We start from the raw sequence: 13,347 nt of genomic DNA on the forward strand, positions 1-13,347 counted from the left end.
TGGTGGCTTAAAGCCATGTTGTGACTTGGTGGTAGGTGGAGGTGCCCATCATCCACTCACTTGATGTAGTGCTGCCTCCTTCTTCCTTCACGTTTATCATTCTTCTGTGTCTGCCCTCCTCTTCCTGTTTCCCTATTTCCTCCCACATTTTATAACTTCTTTTCACACTAGGTGGCTCTACACTGAGTGATAACCTGAATGGTATCCTGTAACCTAGAAAACCATTTACAACGCTGGGTGGTAACCACATAACCAATTTATGGGGTGATGTGGAGCTTGCTAAGGTGTCCCAGTTGACTGGTTGGAGAGGCACAAATGCAGTGTCCATCAGGATCCAAACCTCCGCAGTCTTCCCCACGTCCTACTGCAGGGGAGCATCAGTTCCCTGCATGGGATAACCTGGCAGAAGTTGTTGCTTGTCTGAAGTTGATGGGGTACTTGGCCAGACAGATCAAAGTTACTCAACAATGGCAACAACTTCCTTCATCTCCCTCCCTATCCCCCTGAAAGGAGGATGGTGGGTTGCAGGAGAGGCAGCTCCAGCTTCTACTCATCTCGGTTCACATTAATTGATTCTGAGGTTGCAACCACAGTATTACTATTGATGCATATTAGCCAGTCAAAGCAATATTGAAGTAATTAAAAAGCTCATATTCAGACCCTGCACAGACCTGGAAACCTTTTGACATGACAACCATCTTCAGGCTACTTTGTGTGAACAGAAAACAATAGACACAACTATAGGAGAAGACAGAGTAGTATTATTGAAGGATGTTAATCACATCTCATCCCACGCAGTTTTGGTGAGAGGAGGGGCGGGGTTGCTGACAGCCTGCTTTGGGAATGATCCCTAGATCACACCAACTGCAGTTTCAGCTTTTCTTTATGTTATTCGTGACATCATCAGATTATTTGATTCAGCTTAGGAAGTCCTCCAACTGTTAATGGGTTAGAAGCAATCGCCATGAAGCATCATACTGGAAGGCCCATCAACATCTTTCAACATTTGGCAAACTGGTCGGGAGCTTGGGTAGGGAGCCTCAGTGCGCTATTACTCCTCCGCGATGGCCGCGAACTAGTTCCTCGCGTTTGTACCAATGAACCGCCGTAGGTAACTCAGACAGAAAAAACAATAGTGCTCATGGGCCCTCGTTCGTATCTGCGGTCGTTTTTATCCCGGGGAGTTCCTGTAGTAGCCCATTTAATATTTTAGTTACGTGGATGGCGGAAAGTCTGTGACGTCACGGGCCTCCTTGGAGAAGAAGATGGAGACAGGTAAGTGGAAGCTGAATTTGTGATGGTGTCTACGGCGTCATTACGTTGTTAGTGAAAGTAAGTTTGTTACTCTATATGCTTCAGAGTCTGGTGAATTTACTGAGATGTGGAATTTGTCGGTATGGTAAGAGATGAGTACAGTATGCAGTAAGAGTTCGCCGGCCGATTTGTTTCACCCTTGGGTGTCCGGGACGGCTCACTGAATCCTATTTCCTTGACACAAGAATGATGGGCAGCAGGAATAGCATATTTAATCCGTAATTGCTATAAAAAAAAAAAATCCTGTGAGTGCCCATTCAAATTACAAGGGTTTTGGTGAGTTCTCTAGGCGAGTGTAACAGAATGGAGAGATGCAGACACAGCATCCATCCGGGATCCAAACCTCGAAGGCAGAACTGTCAAAACGCAGCTTAGGTGGGTTAATCCTGGGGCATCTTAATCCCATAGTGACAACTTTGTATGGGGTTAACTTACCAGTACCACTTTCCTCCCCTTTCTCAATTACAATTAATTACAATTCAATTTTATTTTCAATTACAGTTACCATACTTCTAGTTAATTACATTTTAGTTAAATTGCAATTACAGTTACTCCAGTCCTGGTTAGGGAAACAAATTGAAGACCATATTACCAACTCGCGAATGAAAGTATCGCCAGGTGTGTAGGTCGTCGCGTTGATGAGTAAGGACACGATGAGGACTAATTTTTGGCACAAGAAGTAGGATGTGCTCGTGTGTGTGTGTGCGTAGCGCGTATTCTGGACCATGACTGCACTCAATGTATTACTGTATAAACTAGACACGGTGGCATCCAAAGCACGCCCTATGGCAGCATCACTGATCCCTTTCCTAGTATCCTTGGAAAGAGGCTTGGCAGGGGTGGATGGGGCAAAAGTTAATGCGAGGCAGGGATGGCATCGGTCAAGTAAGTTGAGAAAACATATTACACCTGGCAGAGTCAGAGAGGCGACCGAGGTGAGGTTGGCTTGGCTGGTTAGACTCCTTAGCATTTGGTGACGAGATGAAGTGGCGTCCGCTTCAAACAAGGGTCCAAAAACATGTGCGTCTATTGCTGTCACCCAGTGTCCCTGATCCACAACCTTTGTGTCTGAGATAACCATCACCCGGCACTTAGGGGTTGAATACTCCACTCTAGGTGTATTTTTTATTCCATTAATTTCTTGCTGTCACAGTGGAACAGTGGAACTATTTGTGTTGCTTATGTACCCAGATTACTTAGTACCATGAGATCAAGAGTGTTAAAGTATAGATGGAATTGCCATGCCTGTTTGATAGAGAATTACCTTAAATTCAGATGATGTTATGGTTAAATTTGTTGTTGTTGTTGTTATTATTATTATTATTAGTTTCTTTATGTATTTTTTTAGATCATTCTTGGAAATGTCTGAAATATTCTCAAAGTAGGGACTTTCACCAAGGATATTGGTCAGGTCCGAACAAAATATGTCAATTTGATTACTTATTGCTTAGAAATATGTACAGTATTATGTAGAGTTCTAGAAGAGGCTGTAGCTCTAGCTTTGTATTTTTGATCTGTGATCATTGATTCCAGTGCATATCAAAGCATTTTTCAAAAGTTAATGTGTCAGGGTCTTTAACAATATGCTTAAGTAAGTTGTTCCACTAATCTGTCTATATATCTGTCTATTGCCAGACGCCATAATCCTGGAGGGGGTGGCCATTTGACATCGAGTTATTTGTTTTACGGGGAGGGGCACTATGGTTTGGTTATATGGTTACCACCCAGCATTGTAAATGGTTTTTTGGCTTACAGGAAACCATTTGAATTGTCACTCAATGTGAAGCCACCTGTAAAAGAAAAAAAAAAAAAGCAATAAGAAGTGACAGGAAAGATGGGAGAAATAGAGGAGGGCGGCCACAGTAAAAGAATGATAAAGGCTTAAGGAAGAAGTAGGCAGCACTACATCAAGAGTGGAAGGTCATGTGTTATAAATGCGAAAGTAGGTTTCCTGAAGTTCAGAGAGGCACTTGTATATTATACACCGATATTCCCCTGGTATGTGACTCTTGCTTCAGATAGATCCTTTGCCTCACCAGCATGGTATGTCCCAGTCAGTATCTTGAGGCATTGTCGTGTCTCCTTTGACGTGGTTAGATACTGTTGTACCAAAGAAGAGAGGATAACTGCAGTTAGCCCATGCTAGGCAGCTCTTACGAGAGTGACTAAACTGTATATGACAAATGTTTCAAAGCTGGTACTAACATAGTGGCACTCCATTGTACATTTTCAGTATTTTCAATATCCTTTGCGAAGTGCAGTTTAATTGTGGCCATACCAAAGCAATAGAATGTTTTAAACATGTCCTTATCTAAACCCTCAATATTGGTATTTCTGCAAATTAACCCAATTGCAGGAGAGTATCAGATTTGCTGTACTAAATTTTTCTGCTATGTGGCTTTCAAAACTCGGCTTTTTATCTAGAATCACTCCCAAGTCATCCCCACTATCTGGTTATACATATAACCTTTCTCTTGGCACATTTTATATCTCTTCATTCCAAATTTCTTGGTAACTTGGCGTATCCTCATATGGTTACATTTCTCGGGGTTGAAGTCCAACAACCATTTATCAGACCATTTTCTCATTTCAGAAATATCCGCTTGAAAATTTTTAATATCCTATTTGTGCATGTAATCTTCCGGAATATTTCTGTATCAACAATATACAGATAAATATCTGTAATTTTTCGTCACATCAGGCAGATCATTTATGTTCGGTACATAACAAAAAGCACTGGCCTCAAAACACTCCCTTAGCCCAGAGGTCACACTTCGCCAGCTTGATGCCCCTCCTTACATCACACGCTGTTTCCTCTCTAATAAATGCCTCAGGCCGCTTAACTGTTACATCACCAATGCCCAACATCTTAACCCTGTGAAGCAGTCTGTTGTATGGTGGCTTTTCTTAAGCCAATTTAAAATCACAGTAGGCGTCATCAATCCAAATTCATTCATTACGAGCCTCTGTCCGTTCATCGAAGACTGGAAGCAGTGGTAATGTAACGGACCTGTCAGGTAAACCGAACTGTTTATCACTAAATATTCCCGTTTGTTCTCATGTGCTTTATTATATCTCCTCTTATAAATGTTTCAGGTATAGTACTCACAATTCAGGTTGAGCTGATTGGCCAATAATTACCGGGGCAATATTTATCTCCACTTTGTCTATCTATCTATCTATTGCCAGACGCCTCAATCCCGTTTGGGGTGGCCACAAACAAATCGCCTCCAAGTCGCCCTGTCCCCCGCCATTTCACTCCCCTGCTCCCAACTCACACCCCCCTCTCTCATATACCTCTCCACCCCATCTCTCCATCTCAACCTCGGCCTCCCCCTCCCTCTTTCCCACTCCACCTCACTCACATACACTCTCTTCGTCAGTCTTTCACCCTCCATCCTCTCCACATGGCCAAACCACCTCAGTGTGTTCCTCATAACGCTTCCTATCACATCCACATCAACACCACAACGCTCCTTTATATCCTCATTCGTCAGCCTGTCTCTCCATGTGACTCCACAGGCTCCTCTTAAATAACTCATTTCCACGGCTCTCACTCTTGACTTGTGTCCTTCCAACAACGTCCAAGCTTCACTTCCGTACGTTAGAGTTGGTATCACAATACTGTCACGTAGTAACTTTTTCACTTCCATGCTCACTTCCCTGTTTCTTATCACTGCTTTCAAAGAACCAGCAACCTTTCTTCCCTGCTGTACCCTTTCAAGCACTTCACCCTCCAAACCTCCATCCTTACTCATCACACTACCCAAGTACTTTGTAAATAGCAGTTATATATGCTGTTGCCAAATGATTGCAGTATTATAAAGTATATGGTTAGGAATGAAGATTATGGCAGTCTAACTTTGGTTTGGTTAGCATAGGTGATTTTTTTTTATTTGGTCAGTCACTTTTCCCCCTTAGTATCCCTTCAGCTTGAGGGCAAATCCTCATTGTGCTAAGGGCATGCCACCCAACCTGCAGGTGCAAAGGCCACCTATATATACTAACATGCAACAGCAGAAAATGACGGGTTTCCTTACAATTTCGCTTTGAATACGATAGATTAGATTTGGATAGCCAAGGTTATGATAGGTTAGGTCAGGTTAGGGTACTGTACTCTCGGTTAGGTTAAGATGTGTTGCCCAAAGCAACAAATTTACCCTTCAGATTTCCTCCAAGGTCATATCAACTGAACCCAACCTAAACAAACTTAACCAGATTGTTCTAAATCACTTACAACACAAAAGATACAATATTAGAAAAATATTGCGCATGCGATGAGAGATCTGCTGTTGTAGTTGTGCCAATAAGCTATAAACAAAATTAAGGCAGATTTGACCTGAAACAAATGCAGTAATACTGGTGTTTCTCCCATATTAACCTGATTCATCTCCCAAGGAATGCAATTGCAGATCCACCAGTAGGTCTTGGAAATATATATATATATTTTTTTAAATAGTGGAATAGTGGCCAAACAAATACCGGTACTGTTCTGTGTGTGTGTGTGTGTGTGTGTGTGATTATCTTTCTCAGCGTGTCTTCATTTATATACGTGAATGCTAATCGCGTATTAGCAAGCAGCTTGAACATGTTCAGTACTTTCTTATTGATGTGGTCAGCTGGAGATGGTCTGTTATTGAATCATTCCTAAGCCCTCCTTTTTTGATATGTAGAGTTAAACTTCCTAGCGTATAATCCCAGTCTCATCTTTTTTCACTTTTACCAAAGTTTATTACATGGCATTGTGTGTGTGTGTGTGTGTGTGTGTGTGTGTGTAATTCACCGGGTCGGTCAGGATCAGTTGATGGTCGTGATCGTCAGCTTTTTACCCTCTCGGAAGGGAGCTGAGAGCTCATATAGTCCGATCTAAGGGCAAGGCTGTGACCTTCACACACGCACACACCCGTCCCCTTGCTCAAGGGGGACAGTAACCACCCACTCCACTTCGTCAGTGAAACTTTTCGCAACCTGAGCGAGGCGCGAACTCCCGTCCACCAGTTGGCAAGCGAGAACGTTACCACTGCACCAGCGAGCGGTGTGTGTGTGTGTGTGTGTGTGTGTGTGTGTGTGTGTGTGTTAATATAAAAGTAACTTGAGCCGACACTTACTGTTTTCAGGAAAGATGGAGTTGGATAATGTTGTCAGTTGGTGGTGATGGTGGTGGTTGTAATGGTGATAGTTGATAGTGATAGATTGTGGTGGTGGAGGTAATGGTGATAGTTGGTGGTGATGGTGGTAGTTGTTGGTGGTGGTGATAGTGGTAGTTGGTGTTGCTGGCACTAATGGTGGGTAGATGGTTTTTGTGGTGGTAGTGGTTATAGCGGTAGTTGGTGGTAGCAATTGTAGAGGATGATGATGATGGTGGTGGTTGGTGGTAGTAGTTGTAGAGTGCGATAATGACAGTGATGATGGTTGGTGGTGATAATTGGGGTTGTGGTGTTTCTGGTTTAGATCTCAGCCATTAATATTGGTGTATTCATCATCATTACAATATACATACCTGTGTGTGTGTGAATTATAAGGCATTAAAATTTTGACTGACCTTGAAAACCAGAGAGAAAGGAAGAAGGGAGGAAGTAGGGGAACAGGAGGGGGGAAGTAGGGAAACAGGAGGGGGGGAAGTAGGGAAACAGGAGGGGGAAAGTAGGGAAACAGGAGGGGGGGGAAGTAGGGAAACAGGAGGGGGGGGAAGTAGGGAAACAGGAGGGGGGGAAGTAGGGAAACACGAGGTGGGAAGTAAGGGAACAAGAGGGGGGGAATTAGGGGATCAGGAGGAGGGGAAGTAGGGGAACAGGAGGGGGGGAAGTAGGGGAACAGGAGGGGGGGAAGTAGGGGAACAGGAGGGGGGGAAGTAGGGAAACAGGAGGGGGGGAAGTAGGGGAACAGGAGGGGAGAAGTAGGGGAACAGGAGGGGGGGAAGTAGGGGAACAGGAGGGGGGGAAGTAGGGGAACGAGAGAGGGGGAGGAAGTAGGAGGTGGAGAGGAGGGGGAACAGGGGGGAGGGAGCCTGCTTTTCAAGTAGTAGGAAGAAGTAGAGGTAAGGAGGAAGACAAGAGGTGGAAGGGCAAGGGGAGGAAAGGAAAGAGGGGGAGTGGAGGAAAGGAAGGGAGGTGGTGATGGAAGCAGGCTAGTTAGTGAAGGGGGGAACTAGTGGGGGTGAGGGAGGGAGTTCGGAGGGGGGGGGGGAACTTGCCGGCTTTTGATCATTCTCGCTTGAACTGTGGCTGGTGAAGGTTGTCATCACTTTTGGTAAGCTGTATACCCTTTTCCTTCCAGTTATTACATTTATGATTTTAATTTGTTGTAAACGTGCCAGAATATTTCTAAAGGTTACTGAGGTGATTGGAATAGTTTTAAGTGAAAATAGAAGGGTAACATCTGTGTGGAGTTTGGGGTTTGGGATGTGTGGAGTTTGGGGAAGAGTTTGTGCGTGAGTTTGGTGTTGGTGTGGAGCTCAGGTTGTGGGTGTGGAATTTTGGCTTTCATTGTGTATGAATATTTTATTGATGTTTATGAAGTTTTTTTGCGATGACTTATAAGGATTTCTTTTTCAGGGGTGAAATATGGAATTACATGGCGGCGAATTAATTTGTGGGCTTCCCCTCCGGCATCAAGGCATTTAGCCGTAGAGGGCTGCCAGAAGTTTCACTACCACTAATAATGCAACCACAACCTTCTTTGCTGTTCTGCACCATTGTTGGAGGGGGCATTTAACAGGATACTAATTTTGGTGAGTGTCGTAACTTTTTCAAACTGATTTCCATGTGGCTTTATGTAGTTTGTCTTCTGTAGGCATTAGGTATATCAATTTTCATAACTAAATTATAAAAACATTTTGTAAAAGCTAGTTTCTCATCTGAAAGATCCCCAGCTCCTTTTCAGTTACTTGATGGCCAAGTATAGATAGATTGGGAGAGTAGTTTTGACTAGTAATGAAGGAAACATTCCAAACTCACAACCAAAGCTCTTTGTAAAGGTTCTTAGGGCCTTTTCATTTACTTGATGGCTGTCAGATTGGAAGGGTATTGACTGTAGGTCTTTAACAATAACTTGGTCCAGATTTATATTTTGTAGCCCGTTGGCAGAAAGGCAGTGGTATGACTGTACATTTTTCCCCACAGCACTTCATGATAATGAAAGACTAAGAGGATGTATGTAGGTGAAGTGGAAGGAGGGAGGGGGAGACCAAGGATGAGGTGGAGGGATGGAATTGAGAGTTATACGAGGGAGTGGGGAGTGAGTTGGGGGGAGGGCAGTCAAACGGTGGGTGATAGTGACTTGGAGGAATTTTGTCTGCGGCCACCCTTTGTGGGATTGAGGCGTTGGGCTATAGATGAGAGGTGCCATAAACTACCGAATCAGCATTTTTAATTGGGAAATATAATAATCACCACATAGGTTCATGTACCTAATTATTTGAAATCAATATTTTGTGTTTTCATTCATTCATTCATTGCCAGACGCCATGTATCCCAAACGGGGTGGCCAAGGGCTTAGAGTTAATCGTTTTACAGGGAGGGGCACTAATCCTCCACCAACCCCACTTGACACGTAGGGATGCCAACAGCATCTGGTGTTCCCAGGCGGTCACCCATCCAAGTACTAACCAGACCCAACGTTTTGTGTTTTACTTAATAAAAGAAAAAAAAAGAAAAAAAAAAACTTGCTCAGGGTAGCATAAGTGTTTTGCACTTAGCTCAACAACTTGCCTTTGCAGATTTCTATTTTTTATCAGTAGATTTAATATGCAAATACTTTTTCTTTTGCACTGTAAATCAATTTTAATGCAAAACAGAAGTCTGTTAAGGCGTGTTGATCAAAAGGGAAATACTGTACCTGCAAACTTTAGCACGTTGTTGGTCTGAATCCTAATTTTTTGACCGGATTTCAGATAATTAGGTGTGTATGAAACTGTATGGTGATATTTTCTTATTGAAAGTGCTGTCAGACCACTGAGTGACTAGCCTCATATTCTAGTAGTAAGCTAGTATTACAATCTAGCATTCAGGATGGAGAGATGGCAATTTTAGGTCACAAGGGTAACACCAGTATAGAAACCAGGAACTCATTCCTAACTCATAAGCAAGGCTCATTAAAGTCCTTGCAACCACATCTTTATATTTTTGTGGTAATAACCCAGTGTCAGAAATGGCTATAGGAGCAAAAATATGTAGCTGTGTTACTGGAAACATCATCAAGACCTCCTTCACCCCAGAGTAGGGTGAGATAGGGTCCTGAGCCAGAAAAAGAATGTTGACAGAATGAGATACTAACCAAAATTTGCCTTGTTGAATGAGGCAAACACATTTGCTTGCTATTCAAGCCTCCATAATCCTGGAATCAAGGGACTAAAGTGTTTGCCGAGCCAATGACCATGGTGAAGCATAGTGTAATTGATATTATGCCCAAATCTAACATCTTCATCATCCAATCCTACGTTGTCCCATGAGGAGTGTAGGAGCCCGGGGCTAGGCAAGTTGGTCCTGACATTTAAGATGAGTGACCAGCCTCACTCATCCCTTCACCGGCTCAATCCGATTGGAGCGCCGTAATTACCCACTAAACCACCAGGTGCCAAAATCTGACATGGCACAAAATCGCATTGCCCTTATTGCTTAACTGTAATGAGTATGGTAACTTTAGAACGATGCTTGTCATGAAGGTGCTATGGATGGGCTGTAGATTGGTAGTCCATTATTATCTTTCTGTTATTGAGCTAAATGAAATAAGCTGGAAAAGGACAAATTTAGGCCTTAAAACAAAGCAGGCATACTCTTTCTTGAACATTGCCTTAAATGCAGTAGTATGGTTAGGTTAACGCTTGAATTTACTGTATAGTACTTTAATTTTGCTTTGGTCAAAAAGTGAGCTGACCATCTTGAAAACTTAGCTGTAACAAAAGCTTATTAAAATGATGCTCTTTACTTGACCTTGGTCAAAAATTTCGTAGCATCTTGAATTTTGAGTTGTAACAATAGATCAACAGTAGAATGATGCTCATCATGAAGTGCTGTGGAAAGGATACTTAGTTACAGCATTACCTTGTTCTGTCACTGAGCTATGTGAAGTGGACTGCATAAGGCAATATCATGGGAAAATTGGGTTTATGGTAAAAGAACTAGTCTGTTACCTACTGCATATTTGTCTAATGTAAATGTAAATAAGTTGTACTAATTTCAATAATCATTGCAGTGGTGTTTGTGGCAGCCCTGGGTTTGTGTGGGTGTGAACAACGTATCAAGATCGTCTGGTTCCAGGATGGACAGTCTGTTATGTTCGAGGAGCGGTGGGAGACTGCTTGGAGAGGTCAGATAGTGAAGGGTGGAAGGGCCTTGACTGCTTGGAGACCTCAGGTGGTGGAGGGGCTGTGACTGCTTGAAGGAGAATAGCAGAAGTCTTCATATAAGTACAGTATTGTAGTGCATGTGTTTTAACCTGATAACTTTCCTAAGTGTTTCAGTTAGTCAGGTAATCATGGAAGATGGAATTAACCAAGGAGACTCATTCCTACTTTATAACCATGGATGGGATAGAGGAAAGGAGTGGAGCGAGATGAGTGTGTGTGAGTTCGAGGAAGGACGGCAATATGTACATGATTTGTTTGGGGGCACCCCTTACACACTTAACCCCTACATGCTGGGGGTTTTCCGATGTTGCACGCTCCTCCCTTCGGGAGATATCCGTGACGGAAAAAGAATCCCTTATTTAAGCCCTAATACCTGCCAAACTATAACAGCTAGAGAAAAAATTAAAGATACATAAGAAACACCAACTCTTCCTCTTTCAAATTAAAGTATCCCCACGTCTCTAGATGGTCCCGGCGATGAGTAAGGATAAGTTAAAGGTCAAAGGGTAGTGGGAAGACGGCTGTGGCTATACACGTCAACCGGCGTTGCTCCGCACCCAAAATCGTGACTGCTATACACGTCAGCCGGCGGTTAGGGGTTAAGGCGTCTGGTTATAGACTTAATTTCGTGCAACCACAGTTTATTGACTTTAGTTCTGTGCAGCAGAAACAAATAGGCTGTATTATGGAAATTCATTCCTACCTCCGTAAGTTGCGGAAATTTTGTGTATTCACTTAAGTACCAAAGTTGAGTGGACCAGTTACATCAGGTGTGGAACAGACAACAGTTTAGCTAAGCAATAAGAATTTCTTAGTGGTATGATAATTTTTCTTATGGTTAAAAAATTTAAATGAGATGAAGTTTTTCCCCCTTGGTATTGATTTTTTTCCTTTTGTAGTTTAATATGGCTTAATGCCAGAATATCAATACCTTGCCTGTATTCCTTTGTCATAGCACTTCTTTGAGTATGGTAGCATAATTGTTACTGACATTCATTTAAATACTGATCATGCATTTAGATGCTGATGCTAGAGCAAGTTAACAGAAGATATAATAGACTGCTGGAAGTATTAGAGAACTGATGTGACTGAAACTGAAACCCAAGTTTTATTCAGTGTGAGAGAACAAAGATAAAGTAAATATCTATGTAGGTGCAGCAGTAGAAATTTAATGTGGTCCATTTCACTGAGCATATGAAGAGAATGGAGGATAATGGAGTGTGGAGGGTTACGGGTGTGAATGTTGAGGGTAGAGTTGTGAAAGGGAGACTAAAACAGATCTGGCATGAAATCAGTGTGACATCAGGGATAAGGGACCGAATAGAGAGGATGCTCAGATCAAGCAGCATTGAGAACCAACATTAGGTGACCAAGGCTGATGTATGCAAGTATCTTGGAATGAATGAAAAGGTAGCTGTTTCTCCCTCTTTTTGAACAGCAACTTATTTCATCCATTAGTGGTCAAAGAGGCTGAGATGATTTAAATGTACCAGAGGAGTTTTTTTTCCTCTTGCTTCCTACATGTTGCCTCACCTTTTCATTAGGTGGAAAAGATTGGGATGAAAGTATATTAGGGTTTGTCACCAGGTGATTCACTAAGTTTTTGCATTAGCTTGAATAGAGAAATACAAGCATCATACTGTATAGCAGGGGTGGGGAACCTTTCTCCTATTAAGGGCCATTAGGGTATTTTTATCATTTGCAGGCCATACAAAATTATCAACTTAAAATCAATTGTAGCCCAGTACATTATACATAATGTTGACGGTATGGTTGCGAGATGGTCCAAAACGACCTGGGACGGTAATGGTTTGACCAAAGGGATAAGGGACTGAATAGGAAGGCTTCCAGAGATTGATACATATATTCGTTCATGAGTTTATGAAATTGCATTTGTGAATTGCCTTGCAGGCCTGATCAAATGGTCTTGCAAGCATTATACAGGCCGGAGGCCAGGCGTTCCCTACCCCTGCTGTATAGGAACAGACGCATTGATTGCTGTGCAAATTTTAGTGAATATTTTCACTGAGGAAAAACATAGAGCTCTTGACACGGTCGTGGGTTCATGGATATCTGTACGTGGATGTGGGTGACATCAGGCTTTAATTACCCTCCTGCAGTCCACTGTTCTCCATTTGAGGGAAGGGTACACCCACTACAAAAAGTATTAGTTACCCCTGGGTGCGATGAGCTTTGAAATTTAAGTGAAATGGTGTTCATTTGGTGCTGTTGGTAATTGAGAATCCTTGGTTCATGTCATATTGTACCATTGCACAAAGGTATTAGATTTTTAGTGGGTGTATACACCTGTATGGCAAGAATATTGACTGATAGACTTCTGGAGATGGATGGGTTAGATACAGCCTTCAGTTATGTCCTTTAGCATAAGACTTACCTAGTGTTGAGGTAGCACTATCATTGTAGTTAAAGGGTTAATGAGCTCTAAAACTAAAGTATATTTGTACTTCAGGGTAGCAGGAGGGGTGGTAGTGTCTGGTGGTAGACATCCACCACTGAGGGGAGGAGATGGTGTCTGGTGGTAGACATCCACCACTGAGGGGAGGAGATGGTGTCTGGTGGTAGACATCCACCACTGAGGGGAGGAGATGGTGTCTGGTGGTAGACATCCACCACTGAGGGGAGGAGATGGTGTCTGGTGGTAGACATCCACCACTGAGGGGAGGAGA

This window comes from Coenobita brevimanus, chromosome 77 (genome assembly GCF_032717465.1).
Source record: "Coenobita brevimanus isolate Jiangsu-jjx chromosome 77, ASM3271746v2, whole genome shotgun sequence".
NCBI lineage: Eukaryota > Metazoa > Arthropoda > Malacostraca > Decapoda > Coenobitidae > Coenobita > Coenobita brevimanus.